Genomic DNA, 15,588 nt, shown 5'->3' on the forward strand with positions numbered 1-15,588 from the left:
CAGAGTAATTGCTTAGCAAAACACCCAATAATACTTCCCTTAAAGCTGAGAAAGTATTTGAGCTGGGTCTTGTGTGCCCAGGTACGTACACCCACCTATTCTTAGAGATTAGTGCAGCAGGTGGTGAAATCAGCACAGACTTGATGGCTGTAAAGATAGTTTCTCCCTCATCCCATCTTTTCCTCACTAAATCTACACAGGAAAATTGAGGGGGGATCCGCAAATACTGAAGTTTTCACTGGGAAAACTACATATGGAATTAATTACATCATTTGCCCACACACCCACAGCTCTCTTCCTAAATACTATTTTCTAAACATAGTCCTTTAGTTCATGTTCATGAGATAATTAAATAAGCACATCCAGAGTTCATTTAGCAATCTCATGTCCTTTGTACGTTCTCATAAACTTTGCATTTTCAGGCATAAACTCTACAACCTTTCTCCGGGTGACTGAGAGATGCAGAGCAGAGGTTGGTCTCAGCTCCCCTCTTCACCTCATCATACCTTGTTCATACATCATTTTCCTCATCCTGGATCCATGGAGCAGCTGTCAAGACTGTTATCTGCTATCCATAAACCAAGCAGCTGCCCACCTAAAAACAGTTATCAGCTGGAAGCAGGCGAGAGCTGCACACTGGTTCCTCTGGTCCTGCTAACATCTGGAGGGCTCAAATCATTCCCATATGCCAGAGCAGCCCTCCCTGAAAGGTCAGCGAAAAGCCTGAGCTGTGTTCACAGCACTTGAAGCATCTTAAATGCTCTCTGAGACCAGTTCCATGGAGAGGGAGAGCAAAAAAATACCTTAGATATGGAGGAAGAAAGCATTCTTTCAAGTGCTGTGTTATACTCACGTCTACAGCAGCTGACCCTGAGGGCTATGGGAAGGAGTCTTTGTGAGAGGAGCAAGGAAGCAGTCATCAATAAGATATACTGCCCAAAGCTATTCATTAACGCTGTCAAACTTTTTTTTTTCCTCTTGCAGTAGGCTTTTCCATTGTCTGCTGATTTCCTGCTGAATTATTTGGTTACAAGCAAATAAGCAACATGTCTTTTAAAGGCTTTTGGGAGGAATGGCTCAATATATTCCTTCTCACAAGATCTTGATGAAACATCACAGACTGAGAGGTAGTTTTCATAAGAAGCTATTTTTTAGAAAAAATCTCCCTCCCTCTATTTATTATGGTGAATTTAGATTAATTCTGTCAAAGCCAATAGCTTTAATCTGGATTTATACCATTGTATCTGAGAGGAGAATTTAGCTCATATATATTAAATGACAATGAATATACTATATATGCTTTGTATGCAAATACATTTGCTCTCACTCTCATATGATGTTTATTTGTATATTATTATTTAAATCAAATAGACTGTAAGCATCAAAGTTACAAAGCTGGGCTCCTCTAAAACAGGGAAAAAAAAAAAAAAAAAAAAGGAAAAAAAATGAAGGGGAAAACAAACAAACAAACAAACAAAAAAAAACACCAGAAATAAGCTGCTAGATTGCTCCTTTATGCTTTTCATGTTGACACAGTCTTTAACAATGTGATCACACATAATTTTGACAAAGGAATCCTACCCTATGCAGTCCTCTTTGGGATGCTTTAACAGATTCACTGTTCAGCCTTTATGCACTTTAATTTTGTTCAGCCTTTTGCACTGTTTATTTTGTTCTCACTAGTTCACTAGCTAAGGAGGGCCAAAAACAGAAAAACAATCCTGGAGAGTAGAGCATCTTTGAAAAGACAAAGTCCTGGGGGAATTACTGGAACAGATGCTTATTCTTTCTCTCTTTTCTCCAGTGGCAGTCAGATGTCCAATCACCTACTTAATCCTTGTACGTGTAACATATCATGACAAAGCTCTACCTTTGTTTAAAAACTCCCTATTATTTATACAAGTTCAGAATTTGTCCCAAAATGACTTTCACTCTCTGGGTTTTCTCATTTTTCTCTGTGCTCTCTGCTTTTTTGTTGTTCTTCATTTTTGTTCATTTGTTTGTTAATGTTCATTTGTTTGTTTTTTAGGTAAGTGGAACAATGGCTCCTTAAAAGTCATACAAATAGAGGTTATCATAAGATACACGGGCAAAAGAACACCATGGCAGGCTGCAAGGACTTTGGGTTTTTCAAGGGCTTTTGGAGCATGACTAAGAATGTTTAAACACAGGCTTGCAGAATCCTTGCTAAACTACACATGGTTGTCATTTGACTTCCCTTTTTATTTTTATTTTTTTCCCCAAATACATTGGTCACTGTCACAAGAAACTGGAACTTTTAAAAATCCTTTGTTATGATCCAAAAGGTCATTCAGATCTGTCAGGCCAAATTCTTGAATCCTCAGTTGTTTTAAATTTCAGTGTTTTTTAAGAGGAAGAACTACTAAACAGTAATAAGAAGGTAAATCCTTATGCATTCCCATTCCAAGACCAATTCAGCCAGAGAAATCTGGTATGAAAGTGGAAGTCAAGTTGATGCAGTCCTTTGCAGCGCAGTGCATCAGAGCTCTTTGGTTGTTCTGATTATTTTCCTTTTGGGAAGTAGCACATGATATCAAAAATCTCCAGCTAGCATTTTGCCCTCCAGCACATTGGCTGAATGCTGACATACTTACTGGCAGGAATACATGAAAAATAGGACAAATATTTCAAAGAAGGAATGCAGTGCAAGGTCCTGTTACCCAGCAACCATGTGTTTAGAAGGACATCTGGATATCATTGCCACTGAGAACTTGATGGCCTTCTAATTATCCATTGATGGAGGGGTCAGCAAGGTATCATAAGGCTTACAAAGAACTGCAAAAACAGCTATGAAAAACAAGTTAAAAAAATAGAAACTTAAAGAGGAATTTTCTAAAATCTCAATGTCATTTTGATTTCTGCCCTGTTTTCCATTTCAGATCTTCATGGAAATAGTTAACCTCTTTAATGGACTTTGGTAAAATTAAATTCAAAAGAGGAATATTAACATATGTACTTATTTGTTCTTATCTTGCCTTCAGGCCACAGGAGAAAGGGATCCATAGCAAACAGGCACATTAATATTTTCAAATGTTTTGATTCATCCAACTTTTGAATGTTAAGGAATAACTGCATGTCAAGACAGCCATGCTGTGAAATTTTCCAGCTGTAACTACTAGTGGCTGCCCAGGGTCAAATTCTGAGGTGAAGTTTAAAGTGTGGTACAGTAAATCTTTTTTTTTTTTTTTTTTTCTTTCAAACTGCCTGAAGTATTCTTTCACTACATATGAAGAACCAGACTCATATCACACAGTTCAAAGGCAGAAGTATGAATAGGGGCCAATTAAACTTACATTTTCACCTTCTTCAAGTACTTTTGGTTTTCTTTATTACTGTGTATGGAAAGATACCAAACCTGATGATTGCTGTGGTCTCTTTTGGCTTTATAAAATGATTTGTTATGGCGCTACAATAGTACTTAGATGCCTCCCTGAAGAGCAAAAGCGATCCGTTGGTAGAGTCTGGGCAAACACACTGTAAGAGATTATTAAGTTTACTTTCTCATCACATGAGGTGAAAAAAAATGAGGCCAGAGACTTGCTTCAGGTCATCCAAGTGAGCTTCAAATTTAAGCCTTGAGTTGGAGTCTCTGTCAGTGCTTTTATTCACTGGGCTGCACCACTTACTCTTTTCTTATTATAAAGTAATCGTGCTTGCCCCAGGGCTTCTAGGGCTTGAAATTCTTCCCCAGGATATCTGATGGTGGTAATAGCAGTAGGTGCTGTAATCAGAGCCATTACAGAGAGGTGGGAGGAGGAAATTGCTGGGGAGAAGGTGACCTCAGCCCCAGCACACCCTGAAATAACAACAAAGATAATGTAAGACTGTTACCCTTAGCTACAAGATGTACACATGTCCAATGAAAAGGGGCTGAGGACTCTTGAGTTGTCTGGTCTGGAGAAAACAAGGCCAAGAGGCAACTTCACTGCTCCCTGCAGCTTCCAGATGAGGAGAATTGGAGAGGGAGGTGATGGCCTCTGCTCGCTGGGAACTGGAGGCACGATGTGTGGGAATGGCACAAAGCTGCACCAGGGGAGGTTCAGACAGGACATAAGGAAAAATTTCGTTACCATGAGGGTGAACAAACAGTGGAACAGACTTCCTAGAGACATGGCTGATGCCCCATTTATGTCAGTGTTTAAGAGACATTTGGATAATGCCCTATATACTGCTTTAACTTTTGGTTAGCCTTGAAGAGTTTAGGACCCTCCAAACTGAATTCTTCTAAATGTTAAGAAAGAAAGAGAAGTATGGTTTAGGACACTGGAAACCACCATCAGTTCTCCCTGTCCCTTCTGCCAACCCCTCTTCATTGGACTAGACTGGCATCTTACTGCTGTCAGTAGCTTCTTCAGCCACTATCAGAAGAGCTGGAGACACAACCCACAGAAAGCAAAACATGACATACTGTGAACACTGAGTAATCCCAGCCAGGTGATCAGGGGGTCAAAAGCTTGAAGCCTAATGCAGGTGGCTATAGAGTCCAGGAGCCAGCTTGCAATCAACCATCTTTCCTCCGCTGCTCCTTCACGGTCACTCTGCCCCTGCTCCCCGTGGGGTCGCTCCCATGGGATGCCGTCCTTCCCCAACTGAGCCTGGGGGGCTGCCCACAGGCAGCAGCTCTTCAAGCACTGCTCCCACACGGCTCCGTCCCACAGGGTCCATCCCTCAGAAGCAAACTGCTCCAGCACGGGGCCCCCACGGGCGGCAGCTCCCCCCAGACCCCTGCTCCTGCGTGGGCTCCTCTCCACGGGCTGCAGCTCCGGCCCGGGGCCTGCTCCTGCGGGGGCTCTCCATGGGCCGCAGCCTCCTCCAGGCCACATCCACCTGCTCCACCGGGGGCTCCTCCACGGGCTGCAGCGTGGAGATCTGCTCCGTGTGGGACCCATGGGCTGCAGGGGGACAGCCTGCTCCACCAGGGGCCTCTCCACAGCCCGCAGGGGAACTGCTGCTGCCTGCCTGGAGCACCTCCTGCTGCACTGACCTGGGGGGCTGCAGGGATGGTTCTCACTCCTCACTCTCCCAGCTGCTGTGCAGCAGCAGGTTTTTCTTTCCCTTTTCTTTAATATGGTCGCACACAGGCACAAACAACATTGGCCTGGCTCTGGGCAGTGGCAGGCCCCTTTGGAGCCAGCTGAAACTGGCCCTTATCTGACATGGGGCAGCTTCTGGGCTCTGCTCACAGAGGCCACCCCTGCAGCCCCCCTGCTACCAAAACCTTGCCACATAAACCCAATACACAAGTCAACACCCTGTTTGCACACACTGTTGGTTAGTGCCAGGCAAGCACATGATCTGATGCCCATGGAGATCGCCGAAAATTCTAGGAATAAGCAGTAATGAAAAGCAGCAGGAAAACAGACCGTGGGAGCAGCTGAATTATCCAGCAAGCACTCTGCCATAAGCATGGAGCTCCAGCCCAAGAGGTGCGAACAAGCTGTTGTCCTGCAACATTTCTAGGTGCTCTCAGCTATTTGGGAAGGTGACAGCTTTTTGCCACTGGTGTGAAACACATTTCTTGCCTCCTTAGATAGAAGTGTTGCTTCCATCTCCTTCAGTGTAAATAAACAAGATCCCTGTGATCTCACAGACACTTTTTTTTTTTTTTTTTTTTTTTTTTTTTTGTAAAGCATGCTTCTGAAACCACTCCAAATGTCTTCTCCTTACATGTTCAGTCTACTATGGATAGGCAAGTGTGTGCCACATAGTGTCTTACTGTCAGAGAAAATATCTGCTGACAGTTTATGTTTGTTCTATAGAGAGTGGTTTTTTTTCTTACAATTTATTTGAGGCACAGTTCCGATGAAATATGCACTAGACATTTTTAGATGAATCAGAAATATGTCTCCATATGGAGAAAGCCAGAATGGCGACATTCCATCCTCTGTATGAAAAGAAACTTTCATCCCTACAGATCTACCCTTTAGAATAAAAAGAGGTCTGCTATTCATGCAATATCATTTCCATGCCACGACTGGGCTGTGTAGTTCCTGATATTGACCTGTATAGAGAAAAACATGGACTTGAAGATATAGTGACCAGGTGAGATGCTGCTCCCAGTTGGCCCTCCGGAGACATATAGCAAAAGGGAATATCTGGGCATGTTTGCTCCTCAACAACTCCCCCACAGCTGTCTTCACTGGTCCTCAAGACTGTGATGACCACAGTTAGATTCTGCAATGTGGCAGTAGAAAGTTTCTGCCGCAGTACCAGAGCCCTGAAGAGATTGCAGAGATAGGAGCTACAGCCCTGCTAAGCCTTACCTATGGGATGCAGATGACGTCAGATTTCCTAATTCTGTGCTGTTAGCCACAGTTCATATGAAATGAAAGCTTTAAATCAGCCAGGACTATAACATATAGAAGTCTTCTAAGTGTCCAGCTTATGAGACTATGTACCAGTGACATGCTTAGTAGGCTGCTGGATTCTCAGCTCTGGTCGCAGTCATCATTCAACCCACCCCAACACCCCATTGGTGTTTTACTGTTGTAAAAGCTTTTCTACCAACTTACTCATTTTGGAGAGTTCTTTTGTGATTCTTGCGATCTTGCGATCGTTCTTGGAATGTCTTGTGACTTTTCACTGATATCTGATTTTTGGTGTCTGCATGGGGTCAGCTGGCATCATAAGCCCAAAGAGAGGACTTTAGATAGAAAGCTTAGGTGGTGCATAGCCCTCTCTTTACTCTCTGTGCAAGACTGCGTTCTAACTTTTGACTTCTGTGATTAGCCAACAAAGCAATGCATATTTTAGCTTGATCCACAGTGTTAAGCAGCCAATCCAAACCTAATTTTGCTCTGTCAAGTTAAGGGATACTGCATATCAATTAATAATTTTGGCTTTGGCTTGGCATTCAATGTTCAAAAATGTTCTCAGGAGCACAGCTTGGTTCAAACAAATGCAAAGGACTAAGAAAACACTTTCTGAATATGTTTAGTCCAGCTGCAACTCAAAATTCACTACCTGTAGTTTTCTAATGATATTTTCGTTTCTTTGCCATTCTCTGAGGTCAGAACTGGGGCATGCAATTAGAAGCAGCAGGGACTGCTTCTTACTTACATATTAACCTTTCCAGCACCCCATGCTCTCTCTTTTTACATTGCACACTAATGGGTTTCTGCTGATACTAACTGTCTGTTTTGGTAATTGGGCAAGACTTGAGTTCTAGAAGGAGGACGAGCATCTAATAAGTGACATCACCTAATATGACTGTTGAAAGAGTCCTCCTTACGAAAGGGAGCATTTTGAAAAGACGGATAATCAAAGAACTAACACAGCCCACCTGGAGATCATGTTATCCCCAACAAGCCAATCATTGTTTTGTTTAGCCTCCTCGAGACTAGGCTATAAATCCCTCTGGCTGTGCAGAACAGTGCTGCATAAAACTCTCCAAATATTGGTCACCATTTCACAGTGCTATGTAATGACCACACAGCCTAAGCACGCTTATGTTTCTGCCAGGATTTTAGTGCACTAGGGGGCATTAATGGCCTTACCCAACATCTACATCTGACCAACATCCACTGGTCCAGGAGCCCCATTTCAGCTCAGGCCTAGTCTTGCCTCCAGCCCAGTGTCCTGGGTGGACTTTGGACCTGTGTGGTTCCCTCGTTTCCAGGACTCTGCCTACTGTGTTCACATGCTGTAGGACAGTACCCTGGTCAGTGAGAGCAATGTTTGCACAAGGGTCACACTCAGCACCTGACTCGTACCTCCAGTGATGGTTATCTATCCCTGTAAATAGTTAACAACCATCTTTGTTACACCTAAAACCTGGGTCACACACCCAAGAAATGTAGTTCAAACTGCTGTATGCGTGGAGAGCACATCTAATGTTCACTGCCTTCTACTTTTCCTGCTGCTAGCAGTCTTGCTCTTAAAAACTTGCTTTCTCCCTTGTTCCTTTTCTGTCTAAGATGTTCATATTCTTCTGTACCTGATTTTATTTCTAATTATTTTTTTCTGCAAAGTCTCTGACTGGAAAGCTCCAGGGATAGTAGACCAACCTCAGAAGAAATCTGTGGGAATACTGGGGGAAAACAGCTGATGAGATTTGTCATTTGTGTATCTAAGCCTCCTCCCCTACTCTGCATTATCCGAGTTGTTCAAAACATGTTGAAATGCAGTGATAAAATAATGCATTGTTATTCAGAGACACATATTCTACCCTATGGTACCTCCCTCTGGTCCAAGAGTATGAACATAAATCACATTGCTGGTTATGTTATCCCCAGGCACTGCAATCACACATTCATGAGATTCAAAACTACTGAAGTCATCAGCAGTCTTTGAGTTAACACATCCAAGATGGTCCAAGAAGCATTCTGCAGTACTTGGTTTTCTGGTTTTGCAACATAGTTTGGTCTTTTGGAAATAGGGGTCGGCAGAGAGAAGGCCTGGCTGAAGATAAAAAATTAGCATATTTTAGTATGAGCTGATTCTATATCAATTTGTATATCTTTTTCTGCATGCCCCTTTTCCATGTTTCAAACTTCACCTCCCGTCACTGACAAAGTCACCAGTATTCATTCTTATTACCACAGAACGTTACTGTTATGTAATATTTATAGCACACCTCCCTAAATCCTCTAAATTACCTAAAGTTTGCAAAAATTCAAGCTATGCATCAAGGACCAAGCACAACAGCTTTCATCTGTGGGAAAGAATGAAAAATTTAACTCTCAGTTTCCTGGATTTGACAAGCTTAACCCAGAATATTCTTTTAAATGCATTTCCGTGTTTTTTGGGGAATAAAGGAGCATTTGTCTCCATTGCATGCATACAAAAGCAACTTTAGTGTCTTTAGCCATCATAAAGCATAAATTGAAGATTCACTCCTGAACTGTTTTCTTCTTGTCTGGACAATTAGACCTCTGTAGCAGATGTATCAGCTTCTTTCCCTAGTGTATCGTAACAGTACTTGCTACATGGTGACTCGGTTTTCTAGTCAAGAAGCACTGGAATGGATAAACTAGCTTGAAAATTACCATAAAGTCTGCAAATGATCCTGACAGGAACCTTAAGAGTTCTATCCCTCTGCACAAAAGCATAAATCCAGGCCCTTCCTGATAGTTTGTCTTCTGCTTTATTCTTGAAGAATAAAGCAGTCCCACTCCCTCCCTGGTTATATCAGAACATGGGTACTTGCTCCCAGAAGAAATTTTTCATAATCTATAACCTGTTTCCCTTATCTGTCTGATTCACAGGGGTTATGGAGACAGTTAAGTCGTTTTTTTCATTTTTACTTTGAAGCTATTATTTTGTCTTCTTAATCTTTCCCTTCTAGGATAAACAAGTCCAAGTCCTTTAATGCTCACAGGTCATGTTTTCTGATCTCTCCTCATTTCAGTTGGTTTTCTCTGCACTATCTCCACTCATTCCATATATCAAATGCCGAACATTTTCACTTACTCAGATACAATGACAGCCCTGCTAAAACTTCCTGGTGTTAACTATCCTACTTGCCTAAGTCACAGAAGTGGGACAGATGGCACTAAGCAGAATGTATTTTTTTTCTTGCAGACACAGGCTAACAAAGCAATGTTTTTCCTGCTGACAGCATCGTTGACCCAAAGAGAGATTACAGTAGCAGAAATGTACAAGCTTCCTTCCTTCCTCACAGCTTAGGCCTATTCTAAGCCATTTTCTCTTATGTCTAGTTTAATACTGATATGCATTCCTGCTCATATATGCCTGTATATACAAGTATATGTATTATATATATGAACACAAACACGTACCCCAATATATTTATGTGTACGTAGTGTTATATATAAGTACACACATATATACCCAGCAAGCAATTTTTCCTGCATTTGCCTTTGTTAAATGTGGAAGGAAGCACAATCTCACTTGTAGTAAAAGTGCCTGTGCAGCACAGGACAGATGCTGCTAGTCAGCAGATTTTTGCCTGGAGGAAATTGGTGAAATTTTACACTAAAGGGCAGGGAACTTTACTGGACCTTTTGATGATCTCCTTCTGTAATGTCATAGAATCTTGTTAGCACAAAGACAATAAAGGAGGCTTGTTTAAATAACCCATTACAGTTCGTCTCTTATTCAGACCACATCACCAAATAAATGACTGCTGTGTCTGTTTTTTGATCAATCCTTCTTTGTCTTAGGCTGCCCCAGAGCTTTTCAGGATTAACTCCCAAAGACATGAACCAGTTCCCTCTGAATGGACCCCACTGAATAGGGCACCGACCCAGAAAAATCACACACCTGATAGGGACTGAGAATTTGTTTCTTGTTGAATGCTATGAAAACCAAGATACGGACATGTATATTAGCATTGAAATACATGTGAAGGGATTGGAAAATGTGCATATATAAACTATTCTTCTCTGATATAGGAAGATGGGAAGTAGGTTTTGAGTGTGTTAAACGGTTTAATCTCAGGTTTATCTCAGTTTTAAGTGAATCAAGTCAAAAATTGATTAGCTGATGGGCTGAGCCTAGTTGGATAGTTTGGTATTGCTGAAGGAGACAGCCTTCCTGCTTCCTCCTCCCCTTCTTCCTCCTCTCCATTCTCACCTCACTCTGACCTCCCAGGGAGCTGATTCAACTCATTAAACTAGAGGAAAAAAAAAAAAAAAAAAAAAAGCTTTTTGCTGGCTTAGTGAGCTGCACGTGATCACCTTGGGGTGAGGAGTGAGTCAAGCACCAGCACAGCAGGCAGTGATGGGGCTGGGTTTGTGAAGCTGGAGTGAGGGCAGGGAGATTAGGAGTTAGACATTTTCATTTTTTCACAGAGACCACCCCTTCAGCCCCTTTGCTACCAAAACTTTGCCATGTAAACCCAATACACCGCTAAAAAGAAAGAATGCCTTAAAAACAGGATACAGACTCAACCCTTCTGTAACCTTCTGTAACCTGTAACAAATGCGGTCAGTTATATTTATTGTATGTTCCTATCTATTAAAAATAAAATAAAATAAAATAAAAAAAAAGATAAAAAGTTATATTTATATGCGGAAATAGCTCTTGAAACCCCCAGCTAATAACCCAAAATATTATTTATTTGTGAAGGCAAGCAAATCTTTAGTTATATTTAGACATATAAGACTGAAACCTTACATTTTAATTAAAGTTAGAAAAGCATCTGGAAATAAATTTGCCTGCTTAACTTCTGTGGACTTTTCAGGCCTGTGTGATACCTTGCTTGGGTAAGTGAGAATCATATCTCTTGAAGTCTGCAAAATTATTCTGTCAGGAAAGAGATAAAAATTGGGCCATGATCTTTGAGAAACTGCCCTAACAATCTCCTTCTACCGAGGTCTGGCACTGTAACAGAAAGCTTGTAGGTATTTGTGTGTCTGTGTATGTGTGTCCAGTTCTGGACACACTTCTAATTTTTGTTGGATTATTTGTATGAAAACGATTGAAACTCACATGACAGAGAAACAGAAGCTGTTTATGTTCATTGCATGTGGTGGGTGGACAAGAATCTCATTTGCACTCATTTTCCTGATCCAAACATGGGAATTACCAGCGCAGATCAGCTGTGACTTCCACACCAGCATTGCTCTGAGTCAGCTCTTTGCAGGGAGGATGTCACCAGCTATGGACCATTCATTTAAATTTCATTCAAACCATATTCAGACTTCTCCAGCAACTGAAGTGTGGCATGTCCATATTCAGATTTGAGCTGTGACTCTGCTGTGCTGAGTCTTAATGTTGACACTGATTTTAATAGTGCCACGTATCACCTGAAAATCTGTATGGAAGTCAGAGCCTACAAAACCCTCCTTTCTGGGCTTTCCTGTGTGAACAGGTCCCACCCCAGGGTATGGAACCACACCACTCCCAGTCAATGGTTAAAATCATCACCGTCCCCTGTAACATGAACATATCATAAATGTGTCAATTTATTGTGTCTTTTAAGAGATATTCACTCCCTGGAGCAAAAAAAAATGGTAGTTTCTTTAAAGCTGAGCTTTATTTCAGCCCATCACAGTTGTGATTGTTTTGTCTTTTCATAGGACCAAGGCAACAGCAAAAGAGAAGATGAATCAGCACTCTGCTGCTGATATCAGCAGAATCATGGTTCAAAAATGTGAGGCTGGGCAGCAAAACTATTCCTCTTCTTGCATTCCAGGGAGCAAGTTGATTTTCCTCTCCTCCTCAGTGTATAATTTCACAGCAATGAACAGAATTGATATTCTGAACAGCCAGACTGATAGGGCTGATATAGAGAGACTGCCTGACCTTTTTCCCATTGCTGAGCCACAGCTGCACTGAATCTTGGCTGAGGTTCTGGCAGAGTCACATCTGTTCTTTCATCATGCACTTATTTTCCATGTTCCTTGAATTTATGTATTGAAAACCCCATAATATCATGTAAAATATTTTTTCCCCTTTTCATTTTCCAGCATGGAAATGGGAAGTTAAAAGCTTTGCAAACTTGCAAAAAGTGTCTCAAGAGAAGCCAGCAATTAGAAGAGGGCAGTTTTCAAGTCCTGAGTCTATACAGGAGCTGATACTGGATTCGCTAGACTCATGAGGACTGCAGATGGAGACAAAGGTCTGAACCCTTCTGTCTAAGAGGTCATGCACTGGCACCTCACTTGCTTAATGGAGTCCTGCTGAGACCTGTGAGCCCCATGAGCTGTTCTGGTTGCTCTCTCGGTCCTGCATAGACCCAAGGGAGCTAATGTAGGGGAAATGTCTGGCTATATTAGTGCTATGTGATAGTCTATTTCATCTGCTCAGAATCAGTGAATGCGAAAGAAGTCTTCTCTACAGAGGGAAGTTCTTCCAGAACTCTTCAGTGAGTCAACCTGCTCCTCAAAACACTTATCATTCCTCTGCCCTTTAACTGTAAAGCCCGTGCTGATATTTGTCATTTCAGGATGATGTGTACCCATATTACTGAAGGGATGTAAGGACACCTTCACATGCAAAGCAATGTAACAGCACATGGCCATAGAGCTACCAGGAGACAAAAGAGCAATGCATTAAGTCCTTTTAAAATGATGTCCTCTTCATGAGGTGTTGCTCTGGATGAAGATGGCCACTCAAGTACTGGTATCACAGAGTCATTATCCTTGCACCTCTGTGGAGCTCAGGGACCCCCTACTCATTAGGTGGTCTGGAATGAGCAGGATGTACACTTAGTGCTTTTCATGTAGTTAAAAGCAAAGTTCAGTTTATGTATGTCAACTTCATAATGTCACACCTTGTTCCTCTGCGGTCTGTGTCCACATAGTTCCTCTTGCTGCTTTACATTATGCGACATAACTCTGCAGAAAAAGTAAAATGAGAACACTTACTGAAGGTTTTAAAACAGAAGCATTGTGGAAAGCATTTTGTAGTGCAGTGATATCTTGGACCAGGAAAATAATATATTTTTTTAGAGGTCAGTTGTGGGAACACTCAGCTAACAGCTCTCAGGACTTGCTGGCATGTTTGGAAAGAAGGGGCAGCGTGGCTAGTCTTCTGCAGAGTCAGTGATATATAACAGCCCTGCACAAAGCAAGCATCAACATACACAGTGCTGTCAGCTTTTATGCTGATGTGAAACTTCTTTGCAGGGATTGGCACTTGGTGCAATTACATTCAGCATAAGTCAAATGCTGAATCCTTTTTTCCTACAGCAAACAAGTACTTATCTAAGTATTGGACTCTTCCTTCCTTTTATGTAAACCAGCTTGAACCCACCAAATTTAAAACAATGAAGAAGCAAAACACTTCTTGGAAACATATTTTCACAAATTACACTGTGGAGCTTAAAAATGCCTTTACCAAAACATGTACAAACTTCATTTTTCAGGGAAACTTTATGGCTCCTAACTGTTATTGCTCTCTCTGGGGCATCTGTCCTTTAGTTTATACCTGCATCTGTCTTAGAGATATGATCCTAACATACTATCAACATTGTTCACTCCTACATAGCCTGGATGAAATCCTACTCTCTCCAAAATCAATGGCAAAACATCCTTCAGTGCAGCCAAAATTTCTTTCCGTAATTATAACTGCAGCTTATTCCCTGTCTCTGGTGTAAGTTTCTCTCTGCATGACGCTGGCATACTCCTTCCATCTGGCTCCTAACATATTAAATTTCCTACTTGTTTTTACAAATGTATAGCCAATGGTTTCCAGAACTTCATTCCTAGATCACCGACTTGCACACAATTTGTCAGAACTTAGTTAAAATATTCAATGTTCCCACTGGCCTAAGGATGATAAATGGGATGTCTGTTCCTAATATTTCTTTCCTTAGGAAGCTCTAGAAACCCCATTTATGTGAACTGAAATCCACTATCAGAGACTTACCAAGAGAAACTTGTCTGGTAAGTGATACTTCTGTGCATTTGCTGATGTAGCCAATTCAAGTAATAACCTAATATCCATGTGCTGGCGCTGTCTCAAAATACTTCCCTACTATTTTCCCATGTAGGACTGACTATGGAATCTGGATGCAGCATTGACATGAATGTTACAGCTGTTTTTTCTACATATCTGGCAGAGACACATTTAATCATTGCTGATTAAAACTATAAGCCAACCAATGATTATCTCTAACTGCACCCCAAGCATAACAGGCTGTGTTTTTGACATACCCCTGCTACATGTCATGCAGACACGGCGTGGCCGTAGATTTTTGCTCGGCAGAAACAATTATAAAGGCAGATAGCCTAAAGACTTCTTTGGCTGCTTCCCTGGGCCTGCTTACAAGCAGTACAGCATTCTGCTAAAAGAATGACACTTGAATGATACCATAGCAGTGAATAACATTTTCTTTATCTCCATTACAGTCCTGCTGTAGGACGTTTTAAAGAAAAAAAATCTTATGATGTGATTCGCTGGATTCAGACTGGAATTTGTACCACCAGCTCTCTAGCTTCATTCCTTCATGCTTCATCTGCCCAATTATCAAATCCCCTGTTGTACAAAGACACAATTCAGCTGTTCTAAAGGCTTAACTGTGCCCGCAGATAGAGGGATGTGCAGTACTCTGCATCTTACAGAACCAAAATGCACAGCAGCCACTTTTCACTGGGTACACAGAGATGCATCCACATCTGAAATAAACAAGTAAACACGATCCTAAAGATCGTTTAAGGAGACAAACATGCATTCAGATGCAATGAACTGCTGACCTCTTCAAACCAGTTAAGATAGACCAGAACACTACCGAACATGACGGCTGGGAAAACAGATGCTCTGATTTACTCGTGCTGTCCTCCGTGAGTAGATATTCTGTATGTGCAAGTTCACTGCAAACTAGGCTTTTATCCAACTTGCTGAATATCTGACATTCTCTTTCATTTTGGGTAACCAGCTATTCCCTTTCCTCTAAAAGATTTATGTCATGGCCTTACTACCACATCAACTATCTATCTCCCTGTCTGTCAGCTCATCTCCCTGATTAGCAGTCACTTCTGAGAAAATCTCCATGATCTAAGATGTTTTATGTGTGCTTGCAACTTTTATATCACTTACACTTTACAAATGAGGATTCTTTTCCATGCTGGAGTGACCAACGTGCTGACTCTGAAAAAACACTTAAAGAGAAATACTACACATAAAGAGGATGCGGGCAGAGCTCTGTTCCAGAATGAT

The sequence above is a fragment of the Oxyura jamaicensis genome, chromosome 2 (assembly GCF_011077185.1).
Source record: "Oxyura jamaicensis isolate SHBP4307 breed ruddy duck chromosome 2, BPBGC_Ojam_1.0, whole genome shotgun sequence".
In the NCBI taxonomy this organism is placed as follows: Eukaryota; Metazoa; Chordata; class Aves; order Anseriformes; family Anatidae; genus Oxyura; species Oxyura jamaicensis.